General features: G+C 49.7%; 1 long non-coding RNA gene across 1 annotated transcript in view; it reads left to right on the top strand.

The window, feature by feature from the left end:
* Window positions 1–308: 308 nt before the first annotated feature.
* Window positions 309–13,379, top strand: part of LOC144124913 (uncharacterized) — a 198,477-nt gene continuing 185,406 nt past the window's right edge. Inside the window, exon 1 of the long non-coding RNA XR_013313315.1 lies at window positions 309–447. This is a non-coding gene — a long non-coding RNA (uncharacterized LOC144124913). The remainder of the gene's footprint in view (window positions 448–13,379) is intronic.

Genomic DNA, 13,379 nt, shown 5'->3' with positions numbered 1-13,379 from the left:
CATACTATTTTATTTCTGTTTTATTTAGCTTCGTAGCATCAAGCGGGTCATGGTTTTATTTGGATGTTAAAATTATTTGCCTTGATGTTCGCAATTAGTCTTAGTACACACGGCCTCTTCAGACCAGATTTAAATAAGCGAGGCTTCGCGCCCAAATGGGATCGTCACAAAGCAGCATCTGCAGCGCCAACAATTCGACGCAGTGCGGTGGACAACCCCTAGATGGCGGCAGCTCACAAAGGAGCTCTTTTCGAAGGAAATGACGTTCAGCTCCCGGAAACCCCGCCAGGCCACTCGCGGTTCGCGATGGCCGCCGGTGGCCGTGTTCGACGTCTGTGAGCTCCGGAACAGGTGGATTGTGAACAGCTCGCGCTCGTGAAACCCTGTGATTACGCGCTCCTGCGACTGCGGCCGCCAGGAGGTGCGCCTGGGATACTTTGTTTAAAGGTAAGCAAATTCCCGCTGCACTTTAGCGCTTCAGAATCTCTCAAAAGCCGCCTGGCAGCGTCGTGTGTTGGAGCAGCCGTCATGTGCTTCCGATAGAGCCCGCGGTGAAAGGAAGCTGGCAAAAGCGTCGGCTTTTGTCAGCACGCTCCGCATTGTGCTACCGTTCTTCCTGCCCTTTTAACGCCTGCGCAATTAACGGAGTCGTTTCCCCTCATTTAGCGATCATGCCACTTTTTTTCTATCTTGCTGTCTGTGCTGCGAGCCCGATTGTGTTGCGGCAGCGTTTGCCGGCGCGTTAGCGCGACGCTTATCGACACCGCCAACGGCGCTATCTCTGAATGATTACTGCTTTATGTCCTTGTTGAATTCTCTCTCCGCTAGAATTGCCAGCGGCAGTGTCGACGTCATAAGGCTCGGCCTCGAACGTGGCACGAAACTCCACGTATATTTAACATGAATCGGCTTGCTTGACGTATCCTGTTCGACGAGAAACATCGGCTGTGCTCCGCGCTCAGCCTTGAACCTCAGAAAAGGGGCGTCATCTCTGGGAACGGTGAACTGACGTCGACATAATGACTACGTACTGCAGTGGCTACTTAGATGGTCGTCGCAGCTCTTCGGGAGAAGGCGGGGTGGTAGTGGGCGAGTCGGGTGGAGAGAAGGTCGGCAACCCTTCAGTGCCTTCCTTGGGGTTAAACGCTATCGTGTGGTAGCCTGTGGCAGCGTTTTCTCAGCTGAGCGCTGCGTCGCCGCCCTGATAATTCTTGCTGCTATCCAGAAGTCACTTGGCAAGGCAGTCTCTACTTCGTGGGATGCAGAAAGGCAACGAACAAGACACGTTCAGCGCTGTGCATTCGGTATCTTTCGCTTTCGCTTTTCATTCATGCGAACGCTGAACGTTATGCGTTTTTGTAGCGTTTGCTGAAATAGTTTACCCGTGCTTACCTGTTCACCTGAGACTTCAACCTGAGACTTCAACCTGAGACTTCAACCTGAGACTTCAACCTTAGACCTCTACCTCAGACCTCTACCTCAGACCTCTACCTCAGACTTCTACCTCAGACTTCTACCTCAGACTTCTAGCTCAGACTTCTAGCTCAAACTTCTAGCTCAAACTTCTAGCTCAAACTTCTACCTCAGACTTCTACCTCAGACTTCTACCTCAGACTTCTACCTCAGACTTCTACCTCAGACTTCTACCTCAGACTTCAACCTCAGACCTCTACCTCAGACCTCAATGTTATTCTCGAGTGTCATTCTTTTATAGTTAGACCATGTTACGAATAACAAAGTAGTAAGACATCCATGTAAGCGAGAGGGGCTTGCATACGACGGAGGACACCCGGAGTCTTGCTTTTTTGTTTATAAAAGGTCGAACTGTCACCCACAGCGCTTTGTGACAACATAGCGAGAGGCTGTGAATAGAGCCTCTACTGGAAAGCAGTGGGTGTCTCTGCGGGAATTCCACTGGCCACGTAAACCCTTCCTGTCTCCCCTTGCTGGAAGACCGGTGTCGCGTTGCGACACTACATGGCAGAAGAGACTACCGCAGACCAAAGGTTAATCTCGCTGTTATCGTTTCTTAGACGTAGTGCTTCGCGTTGTTTCGTCATGGAATACCAATTAGCAGCGCGTTGAAAGGTGCCGGCTGTGATTCTTATTTAGTGTTTTCTCGGTGGTGCACTCAATTGGCCGCCGTGGGAAAACATTGGACGTCCCGGGACGTTATTTGCGTGCGTGTAGGGAAGTGATTGAAAGCGGAAAGGGCTGACCAAGAACCGTGTCAACGACTTCATTATTGTGGTCTTAAAATTCTTTAAAATATCTTTTATAGTTTATTTTGTTGTATTTTTTGCCACTTGTTCATTCTGAAAAGTTTTTTTTTTCTTGGCGGCATTATCCAGAGGTAAAAAATAAGCGAAGAAACTTAACATCCGGTGTCTTGGAGCGAGAACGCTTCGTTGACATGCTGACGGTGGCTTGAGTGGAAACTGGAAAGAGGTGAAATACTGTTTCTTTCTTAATTTTTCTTGTAATTGCATCGACCGCATGTATGATATACCTCGACTGCAGCGCCATTATACAGTAACACATGCTTTCATGCCCTGGCAGCGAACCGGCAAAATGATATTTCCTTCTTTTAGCCATCTTCTCATGCTACAATTGCCTAAGTACGCGTGGATGGTAGATGCACTCAGAGGCTATAAATATTCTGAAAGTTTGAACAGAATCCGAAAGTCCGAGTGACTGCTTGATGCGTGATCTGGAACGTTACGAGCAGATGGAACGAGTGCCCTTCGCTGAAAAATGGGATTTCTTGAAATTGGTTAGGTCTTATAATTACTTTTTTTCTCTTTCATTCCCTTCAGAGAACGTCCGCATTAATTTGTTGACCTTCATCGGGCCTTCAAACCTATTTGTAGTCACATACCCTAACGTTTCGTTGGCTTACAGGAAGCACTGAACTGCGGTGTGTATTGCTGTCCAAAACGGACATCCGTTCTGGAAGACACTTTCTGGTCTCATATAGTATAGTGCTCCTCTCACTTGAGTGGTCAGTGCATTTGTCATCGCATTGCGGCCAGTGCAATTTTGGTGCTTCGTATTAAGAATGGATAGCGCTTTGATTTCGCGTCATTGCTCGGGAGAGAGGGTATTCTCACCATTTCAGTGTTCCTTACTTTCCCGTGAGCTTCAACTCGTTCAGTTGTTTGTAGTGCTGTTGCCCCTGGCAGGAGTTAAAAGTTGCCAGTGTTCCCATGCGTTAATTACGTCCATAATCGTGTTGTCTTCCGTTCTGAATAATTATAGACCGTGTAGGTTGCTTTCAGAATATGCGCCTTCTGACCCGGACATCGATGACTTTCTTACAGCATTCACTGAAGTAGGTCGCACTAAAGTGAAGAGTCGTTGCGCTTGCTCTCGTCATTTTTTTTTTTCACTTTATTTTAATGCTCTTCTCCTGCGTGGAAGGCTGCAGTGCTGCCTTTCTCAGGAAAACGGGAACAGCACCCGGGTTCGAACCCGACTGCGGTGGCGCGCGCTTCGATGGAGGCGAGATACAAAGGCGCCCGTGTGCTGCGCCGCGATAAAGATCCCCAGGTGATCGAAATTATACCGGAGCCTTCCACTACGGCACCTCTTTCTTCCCTTCTTCCTCTCAGTCCCTCCTCTATCCCTTTCCTTACGGCGCGGTTCAGGTGTCCGCCGAGATGCGAGACAAGGTACTGCGCCATTTCCTTTCCCCCAAAAACCACTTTTCATTTTCAAGTCGAATGCACGCCTTGTCAGCCGAAGAATGGGCCTCGCATTTTTCACCCGGCAGGTGCGGCGGCGTCGGCACTTCGAAGCTCGGAGAAACAGGCGCGACGAGTGCTCGCCCTGTTTCCGAAAGATGCGGCCTGAGTTATCCGAGGGCGGCCTCGCTGTTGACATTTCGCGGTCTTTTCACCTTGTCCTTATCGCGTCGGGACAACAAGGGGGGGGGGGGGGGGGGTATAAAGTCAATGACGTATTCAAATTTCTTCGAATTTGCCGCGGGTTTTAACGTCCGAGGAGCTCGCGAGCAAAGGCAAAAAGCGAAGGAAAAGTGAAAGTTTGCTCAGCGGCGCATCCCGACGCTCACGGCGTTTCCTTTGCGGCCTTTTCTTTGGTCTTCTTCGCTTTCTCGCCTGCGTCTGGCGCGGCCCTCGCCGTCCGTGATGAAGCCCCCGGCGCTTGCGTTGTTGGTCGGGCTGCACGTCGTTCCTCAGGTCAGCCTCGGCGGCGGCCGGGAATCCGGTTCGGAGAGAAAGTAGCCAGGCGGCTGGCCAGCCTTTCCCCGTCTGCCGCTGCTCGCTAGGACGAAAGGAAGGAGCGGGAGAACGTGGCCTTTGTGCAGCGAGCGGGCACTCTCTCCTTGCCCCCCCCCCCTTCCCATCCACCTGCCTTCGGCGTCACCGTCGTCGTGGCCCCAAGGCTACTGACCTTCCACGTTAAAGAACGCCGTCCGTCGCTCTTTGGGGCTGCACGTAATAGCGGAGGCCACGCCGGCAGCACGCGACAGGCAGACCTCTCTCTCTCTCTCTCTCCCTGGCTGCTGCGCCTCGATGCGCGGAAGGGGGACATGGCCAGACATCTTCCGGAAGTGTGGGGTTTGGCTGGGAGGAAGTGAACGGTTCGTCCGCGGATTGCCCCCAATGACCAAACCTGCAGACGAGAGTTTCAGCTCTAATCACGCGTCCGCTGTACGTATTGCACTTGTTAGGTTTCTTCTATTTTAAGAATCCAGTCTGTCGTCTTGAGTAGCGGTAAGCATGAAATGCATTGCAGAAAGGCGTAGTGCTTTGTAGGTCAGCTCATAGATGATGGTAGCCGCACTCGAGTCTTGGAGCCTCCGTATTCAGACACGTTTCTTTCTAGCGGCCGCTGCGGTGGCGGCTGACTCGAAAGACGCGGTTCGACCCCTGTCGCGGTGGTCGCATTTCGATGGAGGCGAAATGCTAGAGGCCCACGTGTACTGTGCGGTGTCGGCGCACGTTAAAGAACCCCGGGTGGTCGAAATTATCCGGAGCCCTACACTACAGCGTTCCTCGTAGCCTGAACTCGCTTTGGGACGTTAAACCCCATAAACGAAACTAAACCAACGACCATTTTTCTTTCCGCTTGCAACCTTCACTGTTTTAGGTGCAAGGTGACCCGCCCGACTGAGCCTTTCCTTTGCTCAAAACCATTTTTTTTTTCTTAGCGGCCTTCGCAAACATTCGCTGTGCAGAACAAACGGCGATATTAGACGTATTTAGCATACCGGAGACATACTATAGCGTAGACGTATACCGGTTTACCGGACCCCTCCTGCGCGCGCGCAGTGCCATGGGTGCGGCCAGGCGGGACCACTACTTGTGCGCATGCGGACGGTTAACCGGTATACGTCTACGCTATAGTACGTCTCCGGTATGCTAAATACGTCTAATCAAAGCACAGCCCGTCTCGTGGATCCAGCCCTAGTTATTCCCGCAGCACGACGAACTGCGGCGATGGCCGAGTGGTCTAAGGGGCAACGGGAAGCGGAGCTAATCGCGCTCGGGGCTGAAGGGTTTTAGCTGCGCACCATTTGAACGGAAAGTTTCGGATAATTCCGTATAAGTTCGCCCTCGTGTTCGCCGTCAGGTTATTTACCATGTTTAGCTTCGGGTTCGGACGATGTTCGCTTTAATTTACCGAGAAAGGGAGCTGAAAAGCATTCCGTGTTTTAGAGAAAAAAACTCACTATTGCTTGAGTACGGAGCGCTGACCTTGCTTACTCGATAATACTTTACTGAATAAGCGGAACAGTTTGTAGCGACGTGCACACCACCGAGCAGTTTGTGTGGGAAAGTATAGTGAACAACAGCGTACGCAGTGTGTCGGAAAGCTCAAGCGCTCTTCGGTTCTAAGGTGTGCGTGTCTTTGCCGTCTTGCTTTGGTCTTTTACTCATGCGTGTTGGGCGACTCCCTGCCCCGCCTCAGCACGCTCGAAACAGCGTTTGTGCTTGCGTCGCGTGTGTGTGGAGGACTGAGCTACTGCCTTCGGAATTGATTTGATGAAAAGCTATCCTTTTTTCGCCGCCTATGCGATGTCTCCTTGCCGTAATTCACTCCTCTGAAAAAACTAAGACTAGTGGTATTCAATTTTACTCCGTTAACGAAGAAGAAGAAATTACTCTAAGGCTTTTCTTACTTAATAATTATCTCCGTCTAGCAATTTATCTTTTAATCTACACGTCTGGGCTGTAACGTCGAGATATACCCGCCACCATCACCCTTGTTCACTGCACCATGTCTTGCACGGAGACACTGGAAATCGTTATTTTCCGCTCACAGTTACAAGCTGGAACAATTGAGCTCAGGGCCACCTACCAATATTAACGTCACTTTATCTTGTCTGTGTTCTGCTCTTCAACAGCCCTGCTCGGGCCTGCGTAAGGATTGAATAAATTGAGTTAAAATTGAAAAGCAGTAAATGAAATGGGAGTGCACAGAATGGTTTGCAAGACAGGAGGCTCAACGTAGTGTCGCGTGATACCATGCATACTGTCATGCTGAAGTATTACGGCCTTCCTCTCTTTCCGCTATATCCGAGCGCCACTCGTACACTGCGCGACGGCGGCGTTTAAAAAGAGCCCATAAAGCCTTCCGAGAGCGGCGTGCGGCCGTAAAAAGTGTAGCACAGTGAGTCAATGTTCAAATTGGTTTATCGAGCCGCGCTGTTGTCCCAGCTGCGCGTCGTCCTCGGCGCGTGTCATTTTCTCCGGCTCGCCTGTGCCGAGCCGTCGACGCACCTGCACACTCGGTGTGTTTGCGCGGCGACCCGCACGCGTTGTCAGCTCTGTTTCACGGACGCTGAAGGTGAGCAGTGTCGTCTCCTGTCCCCCGGCCGTCAGGGCCGTGCTTCCGTGTCGCAGGAAGCGCTGGGGCGCACGCGATGAAACCGCAGCTGTTCTGCAGTTGGCTGCCTCGATGCCTGTTAAACTTGCGCATTTGATGGCAATACCCCCCCCCCCCCCCCCGCTACTTTTTTTGCTTCTAAAGCTTGTTCTTGATTTGTAATGGTGTGTTTTTTTTAACAAATAAAGGAATAAACGAACTTTTTGTTAGCAACGCTTTGCGGCTGCAGAGGAACTTATAGAGCGGAGTTTAGGCGAGACTTTTATGCAGCAAGGTTTTGCCCCTCAGTCGTTATTGTTCTCTATTCCCTTCTCATTGACTAATTTTATGCGCAGGTGCAGTGTTAGACGTTTTTAGCACACCGGAGATGTACTAGCGGAGACGCATAACGGTTTTACGCACGGGAACTGAGCATGCGCAGTGCAGCCGCCTGGCCCCACCCATATGCCACCGCGCTGCGCAGGAGGCGCCCGGTAAAGCGGTGCACTCGTGCCCCGTTAATACGACCCCCGTTAATATGGACGACTCGAATTATGGAAAGTTTTTCTGGGGACCGAACTTTTTCAGTCTATTCCTCATTAATATGGAAACTCGCTGTCCGGACAATCGACAGGGTGAAAATGCACGGAGCTCATTGTGACCCGTGTATTTTTGTCCCGTTAATAAGGAAAGCGATGAGAACAAAATCTCGAGTGCCTCTACCAGATGTTCCGCCTGTAGTATTTTGAGTACAGAACACCAGCGAAAGGCAGGCGAATATAATGCAAATGCCTTAATAATGATAATAATTGGTTTTTGGGGAAAGGAAATGGCTCAGTATCTGTCTCATATATCGTTGGACACCTGAACCGCGCCGTAAGGGAAGGGATAAAGGAGGGAGTGAAAGAAGAAAGGAAGAATAGGTGCCGTAGTGGAGGGCTCCGGAATAATTTCGACCACCTGGGTATCTTTAACGTGCACTGACATCGCACAGCACACGGGCGCCTTAGCGTTTTTCCTCCATAAAAACGCAGCCGCCGCGGTCGGGTTCGAACCCGGGAACTCCGGATCAGTAGTCGAGCGCCCTAACCACTGAGCCACCGCGGCGGGTGCAAATGCCTTACGAGTTTCCTTTCTGTGTGTGCTTGGTTTCATGCTTTACAGTGGTAAGGTGCCATGTCCACGCACCTTACCGTTTGCCGCATTGGGTGACTGTTTGCGAAAAAGAAGTATCTGTATGCTTCGTTCAAAACCACATTCAGCAGTTGTCTGCTGGGTGAGTACAGAGTTCTTGGGATGTGAACAGTCGCGGTAGGAGGTACTTCACATCAACAGGCACTATCATCCGTCTCATGGAACACTAGGCGCTTCAAACGTGCTTCAACCTAAACCGTTTGATTTTCAAAATAATGGCGACCAGAATAATGCACCTGAGCTGCTAAGATTGCCCAGTTTCCACTTCACTGCATGCCCGCCACTGTGCTTAGGAGTCTGTAATCATTTTTCGAAATATTTTTTTTGTTTTTATTCGTAATTCGTTATTACGGACGTCTCTTTTATAGACACTTTTGCTCGGGAACCAAAGTGTCCACATTAACGAGGCACCGCTGTATGCGCAATACGTCTCCGGTACGGTAAAGGAGTCTGTTGTAATATTTTTTTTTCCCCCAGGCGTCATCGCACCAGAGTGGCGTAGAAACACACGCACTAAACATGACATGAGTGAAAGGGGACTAAGCTTTCCGCGAGCAACTCTATTCATTAGCAGGATATGCCGCCCAAGCCCTGTTGTAGATTTCCATCACTGAAAGTACGGAATATTTGCTGTTGGCAACGGAGACGAATTCCCTCTTCAAAACGTGCGAAGTTATAGCAGTTACGAAGATTTCACCAAGGTTTCAATCTCCTCTATTTGCCACCCTGGAGAGCTTCGGCGCCGCGTTTGAAAGTCTCCTCTCATTGGTAACTGCATCCAGTTGCTATGCTTTGCAGTGGGAATGTGCCTCTGTTGCCATTCGCGTTCCCCACATAAGACTAATGAAGAAAATTAACAACCTACAACTGCACCGCGATATCACCCGTTGGATCGGAGAATTCCTAAGTAATCGCTCCCAAAGCGTCAAAATTAAAGAGTATTCATCGAGCAGTTCACGAGTCATATCGGGAGTCCCACAGGGATCCGTTTTAGGGCCATTACTATTTTTAACTTACATTAATGACATAGCATCTAACATATCATCTAACGTGCGACTGTTCGCTGACGACTGCGTAGTCTATAGAAGGATAGTCACCCCCCTTGATGCAGTTATTCTACAGACCGACTTAGTGCGCCTAAATGAATGGTGCCAGCTATGGCAGATGGAAATTAATATCAAAAAAACAATGTTGATGACCTTTTCCACGCGCACTAATATACCTTTTAATGTCTACACAATTAATGAGAATACAGTGGAAAGAACGGATTGTTTTAAGTACTTAGGTGTTTATCTCAGTGCAGATTTAAGCTGGAACACCCACATAAATCACATCACAAACAAAGCATTTAAGAAACTGGGACTCATCAAACGTCGTCTATATCTTGCCAACCCCGAGACAAAGCTTCGCGCGTATACTACACTCATAAGGTCAGCCTTAGAATATGCATCTTTAATATGGAGTCCAAGTAGTGTTTCATTAATTAACCGTCTTGAGTCTGTGCAAAATAAAGCTGTGAGGTTCATCCTTTCTTCATACTCACCGTATGAAAGCGTGTCATTATTGAAGCAAACTATCAGTATTCCCGACCTTATCACTCGACGCAAGTTCTCTCGTTTATCGTTTTTTCATTCCTTGTACTACGATGGCTCCCCGTTCACAGCTGATCGCATCGCCCCTGCCCATCATGTTTCATCCCGGTCTGATCATTCCCACAAAGTGCAACCCATCTTCGCACGAACACTGAAATATCAAACATCACCCTTACTATTATCTATGGCAGAGTGGAACTCGTTACCGGCTGACATAGTTTCTGAAACTGAGTTATCACATTTTCAAATAAAACTTTCATCGCACCTTGGCCTAGAAAATTCACCGTGATATTTTCAGTATTGTTGAAGCATTAAGTCTCATACGCTCAACCTATGTATCTTTCAGCGACTGCAGTGATGTGTACTTGCAATTTGTATATATAGTTATTCTTTGTATTTGTTAAGTACTGTGTGCCAATAATCTGTATTGTGTTGTTTTCATGCCCTCCCCCCCTATGTAATGCCCACTTGGGCCTTTAGGGTATTTAAATAAATAAATAAATAAACAGTAAGCATTCCGCATACTTAGTCATCTAAACCTGCTTCGGGAATTTGTCAGCATACTTCGCCCCTAGAAGGCAGTACGCCTGACGAACTGCTTACTCCATTTTCACTCCCAGAAAGGGTTATTCGCGGTTAGAGTGTGCAGCCCGAATAAGGTCTCCGGGGGGGGGGGGGGGGGGTGGGGGGGGGGGGGGGGGGGGGGGGGGGGGGGGGGGGGCAGAGGAGGAGGAAAACGCCGATTGCCGCTTTGGATCACTTTCCTTTCTGCGTAGTGTCTGCGAGACTGAGTTCGCTGCATTCGCAGAAAACAGAACAGCACACGCGTGAACCATGGGCTTGAAAAATGTGAACTTTAACGATACCTGACCCGCTAACATATGCCATATGGTACGGAATCGAATTGTGATACGTGCCCAGTGTCCGCGAACAATTCCCGCTTCTGTCATTTGCACTTGGCTAGTCACTGCAGATGGTGACGCGCAGGACAGTATTTCTTTTGTGTTCGTGTGTTGACAGCGGCTCGTGAGCGTAGCACAAGTTTGAACATAGCTGAGACTTATCAACACCTACCAACCGCACACCCAGTGCACATGCGCAGTGGCAGGTGCTCACCCCTCGGGGCAGCAGGTGGGCAACGATAACCATGCAGTTGCTACGGGCGCCTCGCTGTGCAAAAGCTCCCTGTTAATGTTTCGGTGAAGCAATAGAGAAGGATTTACTAATACTGTGACGTGTGTCGAGTTGAGTGCAGAGCGGCTCAGTGTATATATATATAAAAGGAATGTAACTATGTGTACAAGGCAGAAACGAGAGGCGAAGGCAAGGCGAGGAAGTAACAAAGGGCACAATGGGGACCGGCGCATTGTTCTTCGGCTTGTCGCCTATTTGGAGCAATCGCTCATGGCAACAATGGCCTCGGCGAACAAAGCGAGCAAATCCTGTACAATGGCGCCGTCCAGCATTACTCGCGGCGCAAATTTTTGGCGGCGGTGGCAGTGCGGAACCGTTCCCTTGCAAGCGTAGTGGGCAAATGATGAGGTTTTGTCACTCTCGTTACGTTTTGACACTAAACTGCGATTTATAAAGGAAACCCGGCCGGATGATCGAGGCGCCTTTTCTTGGAGGTTCTATACTTTGTAGGCAACAAATGTTGAGTGTTGGTTATATATTGTAAGAGCGCAATATGATCTTGCAGTATAGATCGCTACACAAAACATAATTAACGCGCTTTACTTGGTGAGTCAGCCTTCTTCACTCTTACTTAATGACCGGTAATGCCAGAGTTATTGTGTTTATAGCACTATTTAATGGCAAACAAAGCGCATTTTCCTTTTTATCCTCATGATCTGCACTGCTCCCGCCTGGTCACCGACGCAAGGGCCACAAACTCGCTTCATTTATTACACGAGATCTCCGCTGCAATGAAATATATTGTTGCACGGCGTAACGTGGGCGGTATACCCGTCAAGTGTTTGCGCGTGCAGTCGAGCCGCCTCGTGCAACCGTTAATAAGCGGGACGGACTAATCCCTTCCGAAGTTCGGCTTCGTACTTTTCCTGGGCGCGAGGGAAGTTCGTTAGTGAGGCCGTCGGTAGACGATGATTAGGCGCGATGGCTGCCCACGTGGAGAGGGGCGGTGCCTGTAGGAGGCTTGCGGCGCAGTAATGGCACTAGATGTCGCGCCGCGACGCACTCTCTGACAAAGCTGACAGCGTTTTCTGCACTAAGACCCGCGAAGAGAACCATAGCTGCCGGCTGTGGCAGGCACGCGTCGTTTCTGTACGGGAAGATCGATCGTGTTCGGATTATGTCGAGGAGGTGTGTGGGGGGGGGGGGGGGGGGGGGGGGGGGGGGGGGGCTAGTTTTCCGCGTTGATATTGTGTTTTTGTCTCCGGTGCGTGCGGTAAGCTGGCGAACGTGAGACGGCGCACTTTGTCAAAACGTAAATTAGTGCGTCTGGAGCTTCGCGCGTGTTCTGACTACTACTACTACTACTACTAGTAGTAGTAGTAGTAGTAGTAGTAGTAGTAGTAGTAGTAGTAGCAATAGTAGTAAATGGATTTATTAAAATAACAATAAAAAGGAAGGCAAAGATTTTTGCTAGCCCGGCACCTGCCATCGATACCGAAGCACCTGAGCTGGGGCAGCGGAAATAAAGGATAGCAGGCAGAATGGAGAAATGAAATGAAAGAGGTGAGGGGACAGGAAGAGAGGATAGGGGTTAGAGGTAATATACACAAACTATTTACACAATAAGAACTGCGTACAGGTTGCGCGCGTGATTAGTTTTTGACGTTCTGACTCCGCGCGCTCTGTTTTTCTGCTTAGAAGTGGCTCGAGGAAAGGATGAGCAGCGGAGAGGAGGAGGAGGAAAGAAGGGTTGGCACAGGGCGAAGGCAATGTGGCATCCCGGCTTACCCTGTCATTACGTGTGCGCGTGTGGCCTGCGGCGAGACAGCCAGACGGGGTCCCCGCCAAAAAAAAAAAAAAAAGGAGGGGGGGGAGAGTTAATTGCGCCCATTCCTGGAAAACAGGTTGACTGGCCGCCGCTCGCGGTGGTGTCAATTCGGCGGACCCATTGCATCGCGTGTGTCTGTATATGTACCCAGTGGAAATAGTTCTTTCACTTTGGAATACCCTATAGCCGCGGACGCAGCGCCGCATCGCGGCTGCGTAACGTATTATGGGAGCACTTTTGGCGCGCGTGCTGATATATTTTGAGGTAAGCGGGGATCGGCCGTAATTTCCGAGATTTCGCCGGTTCACATGGTTCAGCTGTCAAGTGTGGCGCAGTCATGATCCGCTCTTAACAAAGTCGGTGTGAGTCCCGATTTGTGTTGTTAAACCGGGAATTTTCGTTAAATCGGGAAGCGTGAAACCCAGTTGCGCGTTGATGGAACGAATTGTTTCTTGTATCGGGAATATCGCAGGATTGGGTTTTTCAGCTGCATAAATATACGCGTAGGAGGCGGTCATATTGTGACGAAGAAGACGACGAACTGTGCAGTGGCGCGGGCAGGAGTGCTCGCGCCACTGCAGTTAAATCATCTATGTGCCATCATATTTTCAGGCAACAACCACAACAAATCATCTCATTGCCATCGGACATAGCGTCTCTTTCTTCGGCTGGCCGGCACGTAACAATATCTGTGCAGTGGATTGTGACTACCTTGTTCTAAAAACAAAGAAGGCAACAAGTGTTGATTTTCCTGTGTTGCTCTTATCAGATGTTTGCAGATATGGCTCAGGAGCTTGACT

This window comes from Amblyomma americanum, chromosome 3 (genome assembly GCF_052857255.1).
Source record: "Amblyomma americanum isolate KBUSLIRL-KWMA chromosome 3, ASM5285725v1, whole genome shotgun sequence".
Lineage (NCBI taxonomy): Eukaryota > Metazoa > Arthropoda > Arachnida > Ixodida > Ixodidae > Amblyomma > Amblyomma americanum.
Note: the sequence above shows the minus strand (reverse complement) of the source record. Positions and strands in the feature narration are given on the sequence as shown.